Source organism: Erpetoichthys calabaricus, chromosome 11 (genome assembly GCF_900747795.2).
Source record: "Erpetoichthys calabaricus chromosome 11, fErpCal1.3, whole genome shotgun sequence".
Classification (NCBI taxonomy): domain Eukaryota; kingdom Metazoa; phylum Chordata; class Cladistia; order Polypteriformes; family Polypteridae; genus Erpetoichthys; species Erpetoichthys calabaricus.
In genome coordinates, this window is record NC_041404.2 from 89,619,462 (window position 1) to 89,642,682 (window position 23,221).

Consider the following 23,221-nt stretch of genomic DNA (forward strand, 5'->3'; position numbering starts at 1 on the left):
TTAAAGAACCCTGTGTGCTATTTTCTGTAAATCTCAAGTGTTCCCAGCCTCTTAATAAAACTGGATGGCGTAGTCGGATATTTTAATGGTATCTAAGTTAGATTACCTGTAAGTGTGACCAGAAACCTGTTACATTAGTTTAAAATCAGAGTGGGTACAGAGTGCAATTATGATAAGAAGCATGATTGGTTTCTTTATTTGTCTCTACATGACTTTGAAACTGTTGGTCTAGTTTAACGCATTCATACCTTCATCAAAATTCACTAATTAGATTCTACCGCAAAATCACTTAGGCATTTCCTCTTAATAACTAGAGTGGAAACAAAATGCTAAAGTTGAGATTTAAATAAACTAATTGAAATATTATGTAATTTCTCCAAAGGCACCAGACCTCCACTGCTAGCCCATCTCACATCTGAGGTTGTGCGGTTACATCATACTCCAAATGTTCATTGGAATGATTCAGCAAGTAAATCATGCTTGCAATTGACAACTCCAACAGAATAAATTCAACTTCTCAGAGTTCACAATTTGCATTATTTTGAGAAAGGTTTTCACTTTTGAAACCAACGGTTTGACTCCTTCCAGATGTTTTAGGAAATTTTCAGCCAGAAGACAGACTGTGTGGGGTTGCCAATACCCTTTGCTATTTTCAAAATAGTGGTTATCATTTGTAGAAATAAGATAAATATGTGAAGCCTTAAAATGTAACTATAATGGTACTAATCACTCACTTGTATTTAGGTGCTAATTGTAGCAGTATATAAAAGAACATACTCATATGTCTGAGACTGGGGTGTTAGGGGCAGAATGAGCTAAAGGGAAAGGTTAGAAGCATGTGCTGATTTTACAGCGTGTTGCCACACCCACACACAAGAAACTACCCGGAAGTGCAGAAAAAATATTTAAATGCTCAAAAACAGGGAGACAATAAGTCAAAATTCAGCTTCACCAAATATTAAAGAAATATCAGACACTAAAGAGGTGTCACTGAGTTCCAAAGGAATGTACTATACTGTGGCAGTGAAAGAAGAACTAACAAAAAAAATCATTCAGTGTTAGTCCAGCTCTAGGAGAAACAGTGGACTGGTTAAGGTTTTATGTTATATGTGGTCTATATGTGCCTATCCTGGATAATCACAGCTTCATAGTTTCACTGAGACTTGTCATACTCTTTTAAAGACACTAGCATAGCATTAAGGCTGTGCTTAATTATTGCCAAAATAAATTGGATTTCCACAAGATGGGAGGTTTTGTGAGATCTTCAAAATGCATCTGGGCTTGGCTTTTGAGTACTAACTAATATTTCCATCTAGTGCTGGGCGGTATACCGGTTCATACCGAAAACCGTTTTTTATTTTTTTTATGATATGGATTTTTCTTATACCGCAAAACCGGTTTAAATTGCCTAAACGACGTTCGGAACGTGGCGCAGCGGGAAACTGTTCAAGTGGAGACCTTTTTCACTGCTACACCGCTAAACACAGATTTGTTGCACTAGGGCTCTTTTTCACTGCTACACCACCAAATAGTGGGTGGTAGCATAGGTATGCCGTTCGGTGAAAATGGACAGAGAGCCGAAAAAAAGCAATCACGTCTGTCGCCTGGAGATGCTTTAGTTTTAAAAGGTCAGATGTGTAAATACTGTTTCTATACTACTGGATAATACTGCAAGCCAAGTTGTACTTGTTTTATTTGTTTTCAATACAGTGTAATGTACCTGAGTACTGTGTAATAGTGTGACGACATTTTGACTTTATTCTCGACATTTCCACTTTAATCTTGACGCTTATGACGAGAAAAAAGTCGACATGTTGACTTTATTTTCGTAATTTGTCATTAAAGTAGAACATCGTAAACTAAACTTCATCATAAAATGAATATTTAATTTACTAGATTTTCTCAAACCCCGTCATAAGTTATATAGCACATTAAATGCTTTGTGTTAAGTGATTCGTTCAGAGATGGGCGCAACTCTGAATGGATGGCATAATTAAACATGTATAATGAAGATATTTTTAAAGTTCTGAACACTCCGTGGGCTAAGTTTATAACTAGTTTTAATTTCACAAAGACGTTTATCGTGTGGTGATTGGTTATGTGGTGAAAGAAAAAGGAAGGATAGGAACTGGGGTTTTGGTAGCCTACGTCAGATAGAGACAGCATGCATGCAATAAAGATAGCCCGCTCAGAAGAACATGCATTGAATTCTGTGTTCGTGTCTCCGACCAGCAGATCACAAACCCAACATTTACACAATATTTAAGTTAAACCTGTGCGATAGCTATTCATATATCCAGTTTTTTGGAGCCTCGCCACACCTGCCATAAAGTTCTCTACACTAAACATACACCTGGGGACCCCTTACTGCGAGGGAGCAGCACTACCGCCTCACTACCGTGCATGTGTAATACCTGCTTTAATGCATTTCATCATGAAAATGATATCAAGTATTTATCTTAGCATTCTAAATTTTCAGAAAGCAGGAATATCATGAAGTGAATGGATTCTGTATGGTGATCGCTGTCTTCTCTTAGTGCGGAGGAAGTCAGTTTAAGAAGCGTAGTGATTAACCACTGGGTCGGGGAACGTAACACAAAGCATTTAATGTGCTGTATTAATTTATGACGGGGTAAATTAAGTAATTGTTTAAACATTGATTTTAGGAAGAAGTTTAGTTTACGACATTCTACTTTAATTATGAAGTAAACTATGAGAATAAAGTGGAAATGTCGACTTTAATCTCAACATAAACAGCGAGAATAAAGTGGAAATGTCGACTTTAATCTCGACATAAACGGCGAGAATAAAGTGGAAATGTTGACTTTGTTCTCGACATATAGTTTGTTTTTTTCTTCCCAGTATAGCTTAGCTTGAAGCAAGGTCCATATTAATGCAGTTTGCCTAAATGATGGTTTAGTTGGTAAAGATGTCATCACCAAGTTGCACTTGTTGTATTTTATTTTAATTTGGTGAATACTGTGTAATGCACCTGGGCTTGAAGCCTTGAAGTAATAGTGCAACTATCAGTAATAATACTATTATTTATTTTATTGTTATTATTTATTAGTTTAAATATTATGCAGTTTAATGATGATAAAGTTGTTTAAAAAGTCACTTTAACGTGTCAGTGGACAGAGATTGTTAACATTAACAGAAAGTGTAGTTGGTTTATAAAAAATATTTACAATTTATTCCTTTTCTAAGACATATTCGGTGCAATACAATTTTTGACAAGCACTTCTGGATATTTTACTAAGTCTAAATGCCTCTTTGTATGGTTGAAAAAATGTTGTCAAAATTATAGTTTGTTTTTGCAAAATTTGTTCAATTAAAAGGTTCTATAGTTTGACTGCATCTGTCATGCAATGTGATACCTTCTCCATTAGTGCCACCCCCTTGAAAACTATCACTTTATGGGGCAATGCAAAACTGTATTAATACTTGTGTGCACATTAAAATGTTTTTTTTTGTACAATGTACAATACTCTTGACAGTGGAATAGGTTATTCTTAGCCAGTAATTGCAGTGGAAAATGTGGTTAACATCCACTCATGCATGGGGAAAAAATACCGTTGAATACCGTGAAACCGGGATAATTTAGAAAAATACCGTGATATAGAATTTTGGTCATACCGCCCACCCCTATTTCCATCCTCTTATTGACAGCAGTTTCGAGGTAAGGTAGCCTAACCATGAACCCCGAAAGTGTCAATGTGTTGCATGTTGATTAGTGCATGCACATAAGACATCTAGTGTACTCTCTCCATGAGACAATAATGACCTTAAAAATATATAAAGACCTTATGTATGGATCTACAAGGGCTTGCTGTTATCACTTCACCTATGCAATCCTAGTTTAGTGGTCACCCATAGACACTAAAGCAAAACTGGTTTCTTCAAAGAAACTGAACAACATCTCAAACCTATATTCAAAAGCATGAGTAGATCATCTGAGTATCATGCTTTAGCAATGCCCAAAGAGTCTTGATTGTCATACACATAAGTTTCAGTGAAACCCTAAATTCAAAGGTTTGTGTCCTAGTGCAAAAGCCGATGGATTGTGGCTGGTATTTGGTCAAAATGAAAATGATTACAGACTAACCTAATGCTCTAACCTAATGCATGTAGAACTGTTATATTTATTTTTAGTTGGAGCACAATTCTATCATCTTGTTTCAGAAAATGTGTAGAAAACAGAATCACTTGATGTAAGAAATTAATATATTTCAATACAGCCATCATTTCTAGCTTTAACCCTTGCTGCTGTAAATCTGAACCTGTATTTCAGGGAGGACTGAACTGCTATGTTCGGAGAGCCATATTTGATGAGAGGATATAATTTGGAAAATCTGGACTGGAGAAAAATTGGATATTGCAGTATAATTATTTAAGACTTAAAACATTCAAGTGGTATAATCAATGTTAGAAGTGCTCACTCACCTTCATCATGTTAGAATCAGTTTCAATTTTGGAACTGGATGGCTGAATGCATACATCAGTGTGGTGTTTGTACATTGATCATGTTTTCTATGGGGGATTTCCATAAATACACCAGTTTTCTTTCACATCCCAAAGATATGCAGGTTGTTTGAATCAGCAAATCTAAATTAGCTGGGTGTGAGTGGTTGTATGGGCATGAGAGCTTTTACTGTTTATTTTTATGCGCTTTCTCTGTATACCCTATCTTTTAATGAAAATGTCATGCAGTGTGATTGGGGAATTGGATGGTCAAAAGACACTGGAAGTTGCCAAATTTATAAACAGCTTTTGTATGAATGTCAAATTACACTCACTGGCCACTTTATCAGGTCAACATGTTCAGCAGCTAGTCAATGCAAATACCTAATCAGTTAATCACATGACAGCAACTCAATGTAGACAATGTCAAAACACCCTGCTGAAGTTCAAACTGAGCATCACAAGGGGGATGAAAGGTGATTTAAGTGACATTGAACGTTGCATGGTTGTTGGTGCTAGACAGACTGGTCTAACTATTTTAGAAACTGCTGATCTATGCGCATAGCCATCTCTAGGGTTTACAGAGAATGGTCTGAAAAAGGGAAAATATCTAGTGAGCAGCAGTTCTCTGGGCAAAAATGCCTTGTTGATGCCAAAGGTCAGAGGAGAATTTTCAGAATGGTTCGAGCTGATAGAAATGTAACAGTAAGTCAAAAATAACCACTTGTTACAACCAAGGTATGTAGAAAAGCATCTCTGAATGCACAACACGTCGAACCTTGAAGTAGATGGGCTTCAACAGCAGAAGATCACACCAGGTGCCATGCCTGTCTACTAAGAACAGGTAGCCTAATTGACACTACAGTTTGTATGGGCTCACCGAAAATGGATAACAGAAGTTTGGGAAAAAAATTGCCTGGTCTGATAAGTCTTGATTTCTGCTGTGACATTCTGATAGTAGGGTCAGAATTTGGCATCAGTGACATAAAGGCATGGATCCATCCCGCCTTGTAGCAACAGTTCACGCTGGTGGTGGTGGTGGTGGTGGTAGTGTAATGGTGTGAGGGATATTTTCTTGGCAGACTTTGGGCCCCTTAGTACCAATTGAGCATCGTTTAAATGCCACAGCCTACCTGAGTATTGTTGCTGACCATGTACATCCCTTTGTGACCACAGTGTACTCATCTTCTGATGGCTATTTACAGCAGGATAACACGCCATTTCACAAAGCTCAAATCATCTCAAACTGGTTTCTTGAACGTAACAATGAGCTCACTGTACCTGAATGGTCTCCACAGTCACCAGATCTCAATCCAATAGAGCACTTTTGGGATTTGGTGGAATGGAAGATTCACTTTATTTATGTGCAGGTGACATATCTGCAGCAACTGCATGATTTTGATCAGGTCAATATGGATCAAAATCCCCGAGGAACGTTTTCAGCAACTTGTTGAATTTATGCCACAAAGAATTACAGCAGTTCTGAAGGCAAAAGGGAATCCAACCCAGTACTAACAAGGTGTATCTAATAAAGTGACCAATGAGTGTATACTGGGGAGCCATTTTTTATATGCAGAGTTAATAAATGGTTGGTAAATGTTTTGTTGGCAGCACATGACAGCTGTAAAGATTATTATTTACACAAAGTGAAAAGATTATTTCCACAATATCACTAATAGATATTTTAGGTTAAAATAAGCAATTGAAAGAATATTCACTTGTATATGTTTTATTCAGAGTGCTTTCTTATGATGCTGCCTGCTGTTTGTAATCTCTATAAATGACAAGGATGCAAATACATGAATGCAAAGACTACTGTATATTGATTTTTCTCTTTTTGCTATTTACTTAGATGAGTCAGAGACATTGGTCATGTTTTGATCTAGAATTTTCCATGTTCAGATTACTGTAGAGTTAAAACTATTTTTTTTCCAGATTTTTTAGATACAAAACTTTTTCTAAATGAATGTTGAGCTTTCTATACCTTCCACTCCACTAATGCCTTGATCCTTGAGGCTCCATAACAATTAAGACCAAAGATAAACTGATGAACGTTGTAACTTTATAATGCTCTTATAAAGAGCATTATGGTCTTGTGGTCATAAAATTTCTAGTTGCTTTTTTTTATGTATTTTAAACCATCGTCATTTACATTTTTGCCACTCATTCTCTTCAGATTTATAATTAAAATGTAGAGATTTTGTCAGGTCAAAAACAAAGAAGGACAAAGAAGAGTGAAAGTGTGCTTGAATAAAGCCCACAAACCTGCCAAGTATCCTGTCTGTTTTTCCGCTGTTATTCATCAATATATCAAACTAACTAGTCACACAGTGCTCAACCACTTATTTTCATTTTCTTCCTTTTATGTCCTTTTATGCCTCTAGAGTCCTTGTTTTAAAACCATTTCTTATCCTCACCACCCTCACTTCTTTCCATCCCTGTTCTTTCCCTGCAGGTTGCTGTTACCTAGCACTGCCCTTTGTCTTGTCTGTTCTTTCTTCTGTCTATTTATTAGTGTTCATTTTGCCCTCATGTTACTTTGCTAGTGTCTTGCCTCTTACTGAAGTGTCATTCCTTGTGAGTGCAAAACAAACCCAACAGATTTCTCTTCATTTACAAACTGTGTCCTCACTCCAGTGACAGTGTGGTTTGGATTCACTGCTTGTTACCAAAGCAACACTTGCTGCCTCACAGCTTGTTCAGACAACTCATCTTTATTTGTCTGCATCACTGACATCTCAATTTGAGGACCTTTATAACTGCAAGCTACCAACTTATTTGAATAGCTTTGCAGTACCAGAACATTTTGTGTGTGAGAAATGTTGAATGTGGTGAATTATGACTTCTATGGAAGTATAACTTTCACCTGAAGGGTCATCTAGTTTGCAGTGGTTCTTTGATTTTCTCTTTACAGATTTTAAGCTTAGCTCCTCATCTTCTGTGTGACTTACTTTGCCTCCTTGATTGCTCATAGAATCTGCATTTCTTTGCCACAATCATTCCTCCCACCAGTTCACCCCATTTGCCATGCCCCCACAAGCTTACAGCAATTTTTAAACCTAAGACTTTTTTCTTATTTTGTGATACACATTTAAGCATGCATCTTCCACTCATTTGTAGATTTCTAGTTTCTTGCATTTTTACATAAAAAATTGACAAATAGGAGACTATTCAGTCTGTTTTTTTTTTACTATGGGGATGGGGTTATCTTAATAAAGATAACTAAAACGGCTAATAAACTGTATGGGCAGGTGTACTGATGTGCCAGGAGGAGAGAAAAGACAAATGAACATGACAATGAAGTAGTTGCTCCCTTTAGCATTCAGTGTCATTTGCACTGGTGTCTACACCCTTTGTCACTAACTGTCAGTATATAAATAAAATTAAGGGAGCAACTTCCACAGAAAAACTTTAATCAAAATGAAATGGTAAAGGAAAGTTAAGTGTTTAAAATTAAGGCAGAAAAATACAAATATCTGAATTTGTTCAACATGTAAAAATTATACTACAGTACTTTTTTGAACGAAGAATAAGATTGGAAAGAGTTCAGCTATAATGAAATAATTTGATCGATTAGACATAAGATTGACTCATCGATTTGTGAACCTTGTTTGAATGAAAGCCTGCAGCCACAGGGGTCCTCCTGGAGTGAAGCTGAGAGACGCTGCTATGTAGCATTTGAAACACAAATAATAATTTGAAGTGAATGAGCCTAATCTTATCCAGCTAAACAATTCATCTAAAAATGTCACATACTGTACAGTAGTAGGGATCAAATGCAAGAATGACTGCATTTTGATTTTTCTCTTTTCTTGTAATTTACTTAGATGAGTCAGAGACATCTGTCACACTTTGAACTAGAATCTTCCATGTTCAGATTACTGTAGAGGTATAACTATTTCTTTCCAGATTTTTCAGAAACAAAACATTTGCTAAATTAATGGCAAGCATTGTATACCATCCACTCCACTAATGCATCCTTGAGGCTCCTAATTAATACCAATCAAAACCAAAGATACACTGAGGAACTTTTTAGCTTTATAATGGCTAAGTATGCAACAGACTTGAACTCAATAAAGAAACTATGGTCATAAAATTTCCAGGTGTTTTGATCGATCACACATAAGATTGACTAATTGATTTGTAAACCTTGTTGCAATGAAAACCTACAGCCATAGGGGTGAACAATTCACCTGAAAATGTAACAGTAGTAGGGATTGAATTAAATTATTCGTCCATTTTGACAAGAACATTTTCCATTTTGTTGTTGCATGATGCTGAAGCTTGAGGGGAATGCAAGGTAGGAACAGCCTTATACACAGATCCATATTCAGTCACATCAAATCCATTTGGAGATACCAATTACAGTAAGTACCCATGATGAAACTGGACACAGACAACCAAGAGAACAAGCAAACTCATAGTAGACAATGACTGTGCTGGAAATCAAGCCCTGAGAGCACCCTTCCATTGCCAAACCCAATTATTCCTATTATTAACTATTGAGCTAAGGTAAGGTAGATCTTTTTCTATATTGTTAATGTTTTGATAAAGTAATACCTGGCTATTGGGAACCACTAGCTGCACATTCAGAGTGCAGAAATTGAATTTGAATGCCAGCACCGTATAAGCTGCAGAGAACTGGACAGCAAAGGAAGGATGCTATCAAGAAAATAACCTTGTGTGCTTCTTTAGGTAAGTAAATATGCTGACTTCCTGTCAAATCACTGCTGGCAACACTCCATGTAAGTCATATGTGAAGGAGAGGTATGAGCTGCTCAAAGGAAAAAATAAGTCTTTATGTGTGTCCAAGGATTTTGTTAGCCCAGTCTGATCCGCAAACTTCAAAAAATCAGTGTTGGAATCATGATTGAATTTCAAATGTTGAATATTTGTCTACAAGGTTTTATCAGAAACCTGTGGCAAAATGTCTCCAGTAATTGCTAAGCAACCAAGAGCTCTTAAACTGCAAAAGACAATTTTAAGACAGTTCTGCATTTGGAAAGAAGGCTAGTAGTTATGCATAGATTTTTTTTTTCTTTGAGATAAGAGCTTTTCTAAAAATAGTAGCAACATTACAAGATGTCAAAACTATATATATTATCAAAGAAGAAATACAGAGGGAAATTATTCAAGTTAGTTTTCCCAAAAGCTGAGGGAAAAGAACAATAAGATTAGAAAATGTTTTTAAAGTGGTAGATAATAAGTGAAGAGGAACATTTTCAGGCAAATATTAAATAACAGATTCTACTGCAAACAGTCAAGCCACGAGTATGAGAAGAAAATATATCATTCAGGAGAAGAAAGGAAAATCTATGAGTCCTTGACACAAGAGGGAGTTAAGAGTTATGCCTGTGGCAGGAGACAGACATTTTTCAAAGGAGCTGTAAAGAACTGTGAATGATCCATAATTATCTTGCAGAATTTTACATTACTTTCCCTTGAGTCTGTTTGTAGTACCTGAGGCACTCATACAAGATGTTTATGGCTCTCTGTGTAGCTTCCTTTCTCTACATTTTGTATCATAAGAGCTGCAATTTTCTTGTTATCTTTTTTTCAGTTAAAAGAACTGCAGTGAAAGAGAAAGTGAAGTGTTGATAAGACAAAAATATGGATTCTCACAGAAAGATTTGACACAGTTGAATGAGGCACTCAGTCCACACCAAGGATCATGTATTTAACATGAAACAAAACCTTTACAAATTAAAGTTACTCATAGTACTTCTTGTTTGAAACGTGTTTGATCAGACAAACAGAGGGTCCCATGACACAAATTCTGTAGCAGAGTTTTAGTTTTAAGATATTTTTGGGAGTAGAAAGTAGAATTGTTGGGGGTATTAAAGAGAGTTGGTACATTGCTTACATTACTGGCACAGTATCAAAATCAAAACCATTAAATTAGGCAAAAGGCAAAACCAATAATTCATTTCCTAATTGATTTTCTTCCTAATGTGTATGTTTTTTGAGTCATCTCATTGAGTCAAAGTTCTGACACATCATTGTGTCCTCCACTGTATTTTACAGTTCAACTCTTCTGACAGTGATGTGGTGATGCACCATTTTTGGCCTGTGTTTGACCTGATCATTGTTGTTGTTGACTGTTAACCTTTTATATATTTGTGAAATGGTCTATGCATAAAAGTATCCATCCATTGACAAATAATGAAGAAGACAATGATAGACAGCTGTAATCCTTTGAAATAGAGCTACATGTTTCACTCAAGCATTTCCAAGTCATTTCTATATATGTGAGACTTCAGAGCTTATTTTCCTCCCTTCTTGATACTTCATCTTCTTGGCATCTGCAGTGATTCAACTACTGATGACCACTGCCATTGATGAAGGATTACCAGTTGTACAAGAATGTGGTTTCTCCACTTTATGCCCAGAAACACTTCACATCTCTTTGAATTATGTTCTTTCTGATAAGATTGTTTTGGTTTATTCACTTTGGGATTAAGCCAATAGTTCAGTTATTGTATCATTCATTTTTCTTCAAGGATTTAGGGCGTAATTTTACAGCTTGTACCTGTGACTGTTTTCAACCTGGGTTGTGTGTGTATTTGTTGCATGGTTGTTATCAGTGAATGAGGTAACAAAGAAGGAGAATCTTGTTTGGTGGATGTAAATTGTAAAGGAATGTGTGGACAGATGGGCACTCTGGCCAGATTGGTTAATGGTGTCTTTCCTGGACCGTAGGCTATTAGAGTGGAAGAACATAGGGAGACTGCATCACAAAGCCAAGCATAACACATTATTAGGATAAAATAAAGGCTTTTTATTCTCTTCCATCACTTCTCCACAATCCCCACTCCAGTATTCAGCCACAAAACAATACAAAACAATAAATCTTTCAAATCTTCCTCCTTCCGTCCTCCGCTAAGTGTTGCCTGCTGCATCCCGACTCCGACTCATTGATGTGAGGCTGTAGGCTCCCTTTCAAGTCAGACCCAGGAATGCTTCCATTGCCACTCCATGTCTTCCAGGAAGCACTTCCGGACCATAAAGAAAGTAGGGAAGTCCTCCCCCATCAGAGCCCTCTGTCAACACCTTGGGACCCTGACAGGGCTGCACTTCCAAACTCCATCTCCCAAGCACCCCTGCAGATGTCCCAATTGGGTTGCAATATGATGACCACTGGCATCTGGTGTATGAGGATGAAGCGGCCCCCGATTCTTGGCTTCTGCTAGTCCATCCATTACATCATGTCAGACACAAAGCTATTTTTCCATTCCGCTGGCTAGTCCATCTGTCGGTCATCTCGCTGTCTATGGTACTTGATAAAAAAAAAGTTGTTTATATTCTGAGTACAAACTTGGTTCTTTCCAATACTGTATTTTAGCCTCGTTAATCAGGTAAATGTCAAAATAGACATTGTTTCACATTTACAGTATATCAACTTAAAAATACACGTGGCGATCTAAGAAACGGCTTCACATATAAAACGTCTGCGTTTAGCACAACGATCTCTCGGTAAAACATAACGGGGGGCTCTTTTTACCTATTGCCTAGATGTTATGCTTACAGCGCTGAGCGTTTGAATGAGGCTTCTTTGCCGCTAGAAAGGGTCAACGCCCCTTAGAGGAGGAACATCAGCAACTCGGCACCTATGAGCTTTCTCCTAAACGTACAGGGTGTTTCGCTCCGCCCTTCTAAGGCAGTACAGAGCCCCGAGGTGCTGCATAAAGTGTTCTGCTTAGCCCTCTACCACCACGCAATCTTTTTCAGCTTAGAAGTGCCTCGGAGAGCTTTCCATAAAGTAGGCGTTTTCGCTTTTTCTTCCGCAATGACAGACAAGGATACAATACTTTTATGATTGTTGGTAAGTGTAGCATATCGTAATATGTTCCGTTAACAATCGTCTCTCTTCAAACTGCTGAAATGATTTTCTTTTATAAATCCGCTTTCAAATCAGATAGTTCCAGCGAGGAGGGGGGTTTTCTGATTTATAAATGAAAAAACTGTACCAAGTTGTAACGCTCAGAGTTTATAAATGTGGTATTTTTCTTATTTCAGAAGGCTGTAGTTTCTGGCCAGTTGGCTGCTCAAAAAGTGAGTCAATTCTTCTTTCGGCCGTACTTTTAAATCGAAATGTTGTGTATAAGACTGCGCCAATTTAATACTTTTAATGTGTTTAAGTATGTACAGACATATTACTTTTTTAATGGTAATGTACAAATTATTACTGTAAAAGTATGTTCAGACTGATTACTTTTAATGGAAATGCACAAACGTATTACTTTATAAGTCCGTTTAGGCTGATTACTTTTTAATGGAATTGTCTTTAAGTACGTAAAAACTTAGTCCTTTATATTTTAATTGTAGAAGATTCGGGGGCCGACCTGTATGATTCTTTACACCTAACTAGCACACGATTGGAGGATTTAATAGCTGCCACAGATTGTCTTTTTGAGACTAAAAATCCTGCCTCAGACAAAGAGTCCCTAGAAATCCGTAAGTACTACTTTCAACTGAGGGTTCGGGTGTGTGGAAGAAAATAAGGCGTTGGGGGTTAAATATGTACTTTTTAACAGAAAGCTCAATGCTCCCAAAGAGTGGTTATTCTTCTGAAAGTTCCAGTCAGCCTCTAGAATCAGAGCAAAGGCCCTTGGACAGTCTATTATTGAACATCTCTTTCACGCAGCCCGGTAAGTTGAACTAATTGTGCGAGTGCGCCGCAAATGTTTATTCTTTAAAGAAAACTTAAGTCTTGTTTGTTTTTTTCAGAACCCGCCTCGCAGGAAAAGGCGTGCAAGTGAGGACTTGGATGCTGGGAGCAGTTCTCAAAATGTTGGGTTATTGCATGACATGGTGAATGAACATAGTTACTCTATTCGGCTCCCAAAAATGCCTACTCCACCACCCCAATATTTTAATGAATTGGAATATATTAATTGGCAAAATCAAAACATGATACAAATGAATAATATAATAGCTACCATGAGAGTTCCTTCACCTGTTACCACTCCCATTGACTTTGACCCCCATGAAATGCAGACATTAAATAACTTGTTAGAAAATGTGAATGCTCAAATGGGTCATGGTTTAGCAAACACCGTGGGTTCTGCAAATGCTCAGCCTTTTGGGCCACCCACCCAGAACGCTGCCCCCTCTCACAGTATGGTTACATCAGTCTCAGCTGCCCCTTTCGTTACATCTGTTTCAGTTATACCTTTTGTACCTTCTGCTCCAGTCTCCTCGGTCTCTGTTACTTCAGTTATAGCTAACCCTTCTGGGCCCTCCACTTCAGTCTTGCCCCCTGTTTCTATCCCTTCTGGGCCCTCTGCTTTAGTCCCAGTAGCTAACAACTCTGCTTCAGTCTTGCCCCCAGCTTCTATCCCTTCTGTGTCCTCTGCTTCAATGCCATTAGCTAACACCTCTGCTTCAGTCTTGCCCCCAGCTTCTATCCCTTCTGTGTCCTCTGCCTCAGCCCCAGTTGCTAACACCTCTGCTTCAGTCTTGTCCCCTGTTTCTATCCCTTCTGGGCCCTCTGCTTTAGTCTCGGTAGCTATCCCTTCTGCTTCAGTCTCAGCCCTTGTTTCCTCAGACCCTGTTGCTGACACCTGTGCTTCAGTCTTGTCCCCTGTGTCTATCCCTTCTGGGCCCTCTGCTTCAGTAACCCCATCTGTAGCTACCACTTCTGGTCCCTCTGCTTCAGTATGCCCATTGGGCCTCTCTGCTGTAGCTATGCCCTCACTCCCTTTTGCACAGCCATTTGTGGCTAATCCTTCAACCTCTTCAGTCGCGTCAGTTATGTCCGGTGGTTCTGTGGTATCTAAACCCTCACCCTCTTCCACTTCAGGCGTAACAGTTATGGCCAGTCCCTCTGCTGTCTCTAGTGCTGACAATCAGAGCATTTTTCAGCAGATCGACAGACCAGCGTTTAATCATACTGAAATAAGACACCCCTTAAATTTCGCCGACGCCTATGAACTGGAGTCTTACAAGGAGGTGTTTAACAGTATTCATGAGACGCTGCAAAGAATTCTGGATAGTTTTTCAGGTATTTTAAATCCCCAAGATGTTGTACAGTTAGAATTGCATGCTGATTCCTTACCTATCACCGTTTTTATACAGATGACTGGCTCTAATATTAATGTAGACGATTTTCTTCAACATATAAAGAATCTTCTTCAGAGTCATGTGAGTGTGTTAGCGGATGAGTCTCTGATGCTAGTCATACAGATTGTTCGGTCACCTAGTGGGGGCGCTAGTGGTGCTCGCAAGGCATCCGCTCTACTCAATCATGAAATAGTTACAAAGAAAATGAGATCCATACAATCCGCCTCTGGGTGACTACTTAAGCGAGCTCACCAGTGAGTTAAATCCTGGTGATTATATTACAGAATTTGCATCAGGGGGTCCAAAGACGTACGGGTATAAAGCGGCACAAGGCAAAACATGTATGAAGGTAAAAGGCATCACCATTAACCACGAATCACTAACCAATCTAGTTCAGAATTTTATGACATCTCATGAGTTACTGTTTCACGGTAAGCAGATCCGCAGAGATAAAAAAACACTTCACTTTAGAAAAACAAACCACTCAGGAAGAAATTCAGAGTGGTGTATAACAAAAGGGTTCTCCTAAAAGATTACAACACAAGACCTCATGGCTACTAAAAGAGATTTTGACACACGTCTTCAACACCCCTTCGCTAAAATTATCGCGGGTCCCTCTTGTTCCGGTAAATCCTATTATGTGAAAAAAATATTGGAACATTCGAATCATGTTGTGTCTCAACCTTTTCAAAATATAATTTGGTTTTATAGTTGCTGGCAAAAAATGTACGACGAGCTATCGGCTAAATTTCAGCAATTAAAATTTATTGAGGGGCTCCCAAAGTCTTTATGCGACGATGAACTTCTCCCTACTGAGAAAATAAATTTGGTCATTATAGATGATCTGATGGAATCGGCTAGTGAAAGCCAGGAACTAGAAAAAGCTTTCACAAAATATACGGTACTCATCATCGGAATCTGTCTATCATATACTTGGTTCAAAATATATTCTTTCAAGGAAAGAAAAGCCAAACGATTAATCTTAACGCCAATTATATTACTCTTTTTAAAAACCTCAGGGACAAATTGCAGATTACTACCTTGGCCCGCCAAATGTATCTGGGGCATGTTAAGTTCTTTTTGGAAGCTTTCGAAGATGCTACAAAATTACCATACGGCTATCTCTTAGTGGATCTGAAGGCACAGACCCCCGACAAACTGCGATTAAGAACAGGTCTGTTTCCGCCCGATTGGCCGGTTGTGTACACCGTGAAAAGATAAAAGAAGCTGTTCTGAGTTAAAGTTACATGTTCTGTCAGCATGTCGGCCAGAATAAGCAGAAACCTACAGCCTCTCAAGGCCTTACTCCGTTGCTCTTGTCGCCGCCGTAAAATTCTTATAAATGCCTCTTCTGACGATTTAATTAATGCTTTGTCCAAAATAGCCTGTAATACTTTAAAAGGTAATATACCTCTTCCGCCCAAACAGTTTAAGCAACTCAAGAAACATAAAACATCCGTCAGAAAAATAAGTGACAGAAAACTAACCTTAAAAAAGAAGAAAGCTATTTTGAACCAGAAAGGAGGCTTTTTGGGGGCTCTTTTAAGTGTCGCCGTGCCATTCATATCCAGTTTATTAGCTTCTAGAGCATAAACATGGAATACACTCAAAAAATATATTTGGTACCGCAGCAACAAATGTCTCTTTTTCAGCAAAAGGGCGCTAACCCGAACGATCTCTTGAGCGCCACGGAAATTGAACTGGACAAGGAAATGAGAAACGTCCTGCAACGTTGTGATATAGGGGCTGACGAGAAGGTGAAGCTTTACACTTCTATCTTGCAGAGATATCTGACGCTAGTTAAAAAGGCAGATAAAGAAACTCGCAGTCTGACACTCGTATTACCAAAAGAAGAAAATGTCGAGGGGGACGTTAGAACAGTCAGTCTGTCTGAGGACAAGGTTTGGCAAGAGGTTTTTGAGAAGCGTGCCTGTAAAAGCAAAGAAAAATGATGAATTTGTTTTACATAAAATGTCCGTTAATCCCAATCACGCATTTTAGAAAAATCGTGGAGAGCTGCTGCTAGAAGGTAAACCTTTGGTCGGCTCCAACATGGTGGATTTGGTACATAATCTGACCGCTTCTCATATAATATCTGAGCATAGGCGACCGCGTGGTTGGAAAGAATTTGTAAACGCCATGGCCGGTTTGAACATTCCATTTTCTGTCGTACCTAATGATGAAATGAGAGAACTCCTTGAAAGTTTTAAGCCCCCCGCCGCCCCCCTCCCTGTTCATCAAACAGAAGCCAGGAACGAACAAATTTAGAAACCATAGCGTCATTACTGTTCACGTCCTCAGAATACTTTTTTATTACAGAGGTGTACGGGAGACCTTTTCCTCTCTGATGCAGATAGAAGAGGCAGTGTTAACCGCATTGGTCCGAGAACCAACTTCGAAGCTGCCGGTTGTTATAAATGATTTGTCTACAGTTTTTGCTTAAGAAATGGTAAATGTCATTCGGGAAGTAGATAAAGTCCGGAGGATTTCCATAAGAATCAAAAAACTCCCCATTTCCGTCTTCTGTGAGGTAAATCCCCAGCCAGTGTTCTCCGGGTTGGGTTTGACGGTGAGTATTCACTACAAACATGGCCGGCACGCTGTTATTTTTTTCCGGTAGTTGATCACACGCCAGCACACTGCGGAAATATCTTTCGGTGTAGGGATCTTGGGACAGTAGTTCTGTTAATTGTTTTGTATTCAAGGTGTTTATTAGTAGTCATACAGAACATTACGTCTCTGGTTGATTTCGATGATGTTGTCAAAGACCGCATATACTATTAGATTGACAGTCCGAGGGAGAGGGACGCAGAAGCGTAATTCAAATCTCATGTTTCTAGTTTTAACTAATGAAAAATGATCACCGCATTCTTGATCGAGGGTTAGATCAAAAGCGAAAAGAGTACATCCTTGCGAGAACTCTGAACGACTGATAGACAGAGCTTGATCCTTCAAATGCTTACCAGTGGCCAATACCAGGATATACTATTCTCTGGCACTGTTGCCGCTTGCAAAGTCTGGTTGAAAAGGTTTGGCTGGAATCTGTTCACCGTCCATGTACAGAGCCAGGAACTCTACATCATTGTGTTTGAAATTGAACGGATTCCGTGTATAAGATCAAAAAAAGACCTCATTATCCACCATACCAGTCACCACATACTTTGGTAGTTGACCTAGATACAGGTTTTCTTGATTGCATACTCGGATTCCTGCAGGCATACTGAATACTTTCATATTCACCCTTTCCACAGGGTATTTAGCATTGGCTGATGTAAGGGCATGAGCGTGCCCTAATTTCACAGCCGGTGAAATTTTAACTTTTTTTTACAAACAAGGAGGCTGATGTTATGATTACTTTGTAACGTTCGGCATCACCAGACATTAAGCAGAATTCATCTTTGTTCCAAACCATTTTAATCTTCACATCTATGCCGTTCAATATTAATTTTTCCTGGAAAAAGAGATCTGTATGTATGTGCCCCAGAAGTTCAACAGTCCTGCTACCGGTCGTATAGGCGCTTCTTTTATTAAAACCGATGTTTTCTCCATTGGGATTAGTCTCCTCCAATTTGTTAAGTGTATCTTTGTAAAAAAAGTCCTGTAGCAAACTGAGAATGAAGAGTCTCCTGGCTGTAATTTAGCAGGCCTTCTAAGACAGCTCTGTAAGGATAACAATCTGAACTCTGCGATATTAGGCGGTCTACCAGGGTAACATCAACTTGCGAAAACAAACTGGCTATAGGGTAGTTGACAAATCCAACCTTTGCACCGGCAGGTATGTTAGTCCTGTCAGCGTTCACTATCTTTCCCCTTAGGTGTAGAAGAGTGTTATTCAAGTCAAGGTAATCTTCCCCATTTCCGGCTATGAGAAATTCTAGCAGAGCTACTTCAGAGAGGGCTGAGAGAGTTGGGACTTCAACGTATATACTTTTATCTACACTCGTTTCAGTGAAAGGCACAGTAAACAGGTCCAGTTCAGATTTCACACTCTCTTCGGACATTCTGTGTACGAAAGCCATCTTCTCTTAAAAAATGTCTCTCTTCTTCTTTTTGCTTGCTTTAGTCTTATTCCTCTTCTGACGACGTTTAGAAAATGCTGTAAAAATAGTGCACTTTGCCTTTTCAGCTGGCGGGGCCTCACGCAACCCCAGTGGTCTCTTGCATTTTGTCTTTCTCATTACCATCAAGCCTGCTCCCTCCTGCTTTTCTAGGACTCCACCTGCCGTACTGGATATAGCCCCTGTGATCACATCTTTTACAATATTTTTAGCCGTGGATTTGATATGTGGTTTTGCAATGTCAAAGCCTTTTTTCAGGAGAGGTAAAGCTCTTACATTTACATTTACATTTACAACATTTAGCAGACGCTCTTATCCAGAGCGACTTACAATAGTGCTTAGTAGTCTACGACTGTTCTTCAGTCTTTAAGGCTAGGATTAAAACATGGCCTTCTAAACAATCCTCGAAATATACCTCCAATCCCCCCACCATACATCCAGAGAATCCCGGTAATCCGTTACCCGCTTGGGTCTGATAATATTGGATGTAAGGTGTCGGGTCCTGGTAAGACCTCATTGTTTTAGTCGTGCATACAATGAATGCCTGATGGGTCTGAAATGCAACTTCACTATCACCTTACCAAACTGAAATGGCACGTTTTTGTTCTGGTCCGTCTTTATTTCAATAGTCACTGTGTCAAAATTATTCTTGCTGGCTGGGGCATAATGCGGTTTGTCGTATGTGATGGTTGTAATTTTATTCGCCTCATCCTCTATATGAACGCACCTCAAAAGGGGTACGTAGCTGTCTCCGACTCTCTGATGAGATACCATGTCCCCGTACACGTACAACGTGTAAAAGCCAGCCCTGATGTCGGCAGGGAAAGGAGCATTGTAAGTTAAACCCCGAGTCTGATCAGGATGCGCTCCTAATATTTGACCCAGCTGTCCTTTTAAGTGTATAATTTCATCCTTTTCACCCGGCACCAGGTAGACTCTTCTTTCCACAGCATTATAACTGAATTTCGCAGGGTTCTCAGAAGGGACAGATCCAGCTGCAACATCTGTCAAAGTGGGTAGGCTTAAGTAGGGGTGGGCGGTATGACCAAAATTCTATATCACGGTATTTTTCTAAATTATCCCGGTTTCACGGTATTCAACGGTATTTTTTTCCCCATGCATGAGTGGATGTTAACCACATTTTCCACTGCAATTACTGGCTAAGAATAACCTATTCCACTGTCAAGAGTATTGTACATTGTACAAAAAAAACCATTTAATTGTGCACACAAGTATTAATACAGTTTTGCATTGCCCCATAAAGTGATAGTTTTCAAGGGGGTGGCACTAATGGAGAAGGTATCACATTGCATGACAGATGCAGTCAAAATATAGAACCTTTTAATTGAACAAATTTTGCAAAAACAAACTATAATTTTGACAACATATTTTCAACCATACAAAGAGGCATTTAGACTTAGTAAAATATCCAGAAGTGCTTGCCAAAAATTGTATTGCACCGAATATGTCTTAGAAAAGGAATAAATTGTAAATATTTATTGTAAACCAACTATACTTTCTGTTAATGTTAACAATCTCTGTCCACTGACACGTTAAAGTGACTTTTTAAACAACTTTATCATCATTAAACTGCATAATATTTAAACTAATAAATAATAACAATAAAATAAATAATAGTATTATTACTGATAGTTGCATTATTACTTCAAGACTTCAAGCCCAGGTGCATTACACAGTATTCACCAAATTAAAATAAAATAGAAGTGCAACTTGGTGATGACATCTTTACCAACTAAACCATCATTTAGGCAAACTGCATTAATATGGACCTTGCTTCAAGCTAAGCTATACTGGGAAGAAAAAAACATACTATATGTCGAGAACAAAGTCAACATTTCCACTTTATTCTAGCCATTTATGTCGAGATTAAAGTCGACATTTCCACTTTATTCTCGCCGTTTATTTTGAGATTAAAGTCGACATTTCCACTTTATTCTCATAGTTTACTTCATAATTAAAGTAGAATGTCGTAAACTAAACTTCTTCCTAAAATCAATGTTTAATCAATTACTTAATTTACCCCGTCATAAATTAATGCAGCACATTAAATGCTTTGTGTTACGTTCCCCGACCCAGTGGTTAATCACTACGCTTCTTAAACTGACTTCCTCCGCACTAAGAGAAGACAGCGATCACCATACAGAATCCATTCACTTCAGGATATTCCTGCTTTCTGAAAATTTAGAATGCTAAGATAAATACTTGATATCACTTTCATGATGAAATGCATTAAAGCAGGTATTACACATGCACGGTAGTGAGGCGGTAGTGCTGCTCCCTCGCAGTAAGGGGTCCCCAGGTGTATGTTCAGTGTAGAGAACTTTATGGCAGGTGTGACGAGGCTCCAAAAAACTGGATGTATGAATAGCTATCGCACAGGTTTAACTTAAATATTGTGTAAATGTTGGGTTTGTGATCTGCTGGTCAGAGACACGAACACAGAATTCAATGCATGTTCTTCTGAGCGGGCTATCTTTATTGCATGCATGCTGTCTCTATCTGACGTAGGCTACCAAAACCCCAGTTCCTATCCTTCCTTTTTCTTTCACCACATAACCAATTACCACACGATAAACGTCTTTGTGAAATTAAAACTAGTTATAAACATAGCCCACAGAGTGTTCAGAACTTTAAAAATATCTTCATTATACATGTTTAATTATGCCATCCATTCAGAGTTGCGCCCATCTCTGAACGAATCACTTAACACAAAGCATTTAATGTGCTATATAACTTATGACGGGGTTTGAGAAAATCTAGTAAATTAAATATTCATTTTATGATGAAGTTTAGTTTACGATGTTCTACTTTAATGACAAATTACGAGAATAAAGTCAACATGTCGACTTTTTTCTCGTCATAAGCGTCAAGATTAAAGTGGAAATGTCGAGAATAAAGTCAAAATGTCGTCACACTATTACACAGTACCCAGGTACATTACACTGTATTGAAAACAAATAAAACAAGTACAACTTGACTTGCAGTATTATCCAGTAGTATAGAAACAGTATTTACACATCTGACCTTTTAAAACTAAAGCATCTCCAGGCGACAGACGTGACTGCTTTTTTTCGGCTCTCTGTCCATTTTCACCGCGCGGCATACCTATGCTACTGCCCACTATTTGGTGGTGTAGCAGTGAAAAAGAGCCCTAGTGCAACAAATCTGTGTTTAGCAGTGTAGCAGTGAAAAAGGTCCCCACTTGAACGGTTTCCCGCTGCGCCACGTTCCGAACGTCGTTTAGGCAATTTAAACCGGTGTTGCGGTAAAAGAAAAATCCATATCATAAAAAAAATAAAAAACGGTTTTCGGTATGAACTGGTATACCGCCCAGCGCTAGGCTTAAGGTTGTCGAATTCATAAAAGACACTAGGTCGTGAATACCTTCGTAATATCCGCATGGAATGTAGTAATATTTTTTTACCCCCGGAGCTGAAACGTTGAATTCGTTATCCGGTTTGTCTATGGTATTCCACGTATGTGGATACTGAATTTCTGCTAGACCGACTTTCCAAGAACCTTCTAATTCTATGGGTTTAGCAAGCTTCGTAGTGAAATTAGAAATTGTGTTGTTAGGGAAAATGTCTGAGGAAGCGTTGCTCGGTAGAGTCACAAAAAAACTTTTGCACTCCATCGTATACCGCTAGAGAATGATGAGTCGATTTGGAGCGTTCTGTATTTTATTGAACATCTTGGGCTTAGCTTTCTGGTATCCAGCTGTTAAATTTTTCTGGCCAGCCGAGCCATTTGACTAAAATGAGTCGTTTTTTATTCTTAACTTTCCTAGCCAGTATTTTTTCGATCCTGTAAACGTCTGTGGTTTCGACTTTAATTTTCTGTAATTCAGGGTCGTAAAAGGATCCTATGATCTCTTCACCATCATAGTCTTTCAGTTTGTACACCACCGGTGCCCTAAGTACAAGTTCAGATACGGTAAAGATTTCATCTGAAAATGTTTGTTCATAACTTTTCTCAAAAGGATGTCTGGTTTTAGACACCCTAACTGTATCTCCTACTTTGAACTTAAACAACAGCGGACCCGGGGGGGTTGGCTACGCCTTTGAAAACTTTCCAGGAATTTAACGTGTTTACATCGGAAGGAGCCATTTCTATGCTTCGATGATAACTTTTGTTGTAAGAGTATACTAGATCCGGCGATTTATCGATGTAGGTTCTCGTATTATAAGCATTGAAATATTTCCACATTTTAGTGTGCGGTTAAATCTCTCCACCACGGAGGCCTTTAATTCATTTCCTGGGGTGAAATGTTTTATTCCGATCATCTTTAACAGCTTTTGAAAATCTCGTTTGAAAAACTCTTTCCCCTTATCGGTCTGGAGCTTCTTTGGAGTTCGCCAGGTACTCAGAATGTCTTGGAAGGCTCTTGTCACTTCCTTACCCCATTTTGTTCTTCAGGGGCCATACCCATGCGTACTTAGAAAGTACATCGATACAGGTTAACAAATATTTATAACCCCGGTTATGCTCAGACACATTTGTCATGTCCGCTAAATCTATCTGCCATTGCGAGTCTATATCGGATATATAAACCTTATTTCTCCTAAAATGCGTTCTAGCGGGTTTGTGAATTGTATAAGTATATTGACCAGATAACCAAT

At 38.6% G+C, this 23,221-nt stretch overlaps 1 protein-coding gene across 6 annotated transcripts in view; it reads right to left on the bottom strand.

The window, feature by feature from the left end:
• Positions 1-23,221, bottom strand: part of atp2b3b (ATPase plasma membrane Ca2+ transporting 3b) — a 608,455-nt gene that overhangs the window by 413,181 nt on the left and 172,053 nt on the right. The gene's annotated exons all lie outside the window — the stretch shown is intronic.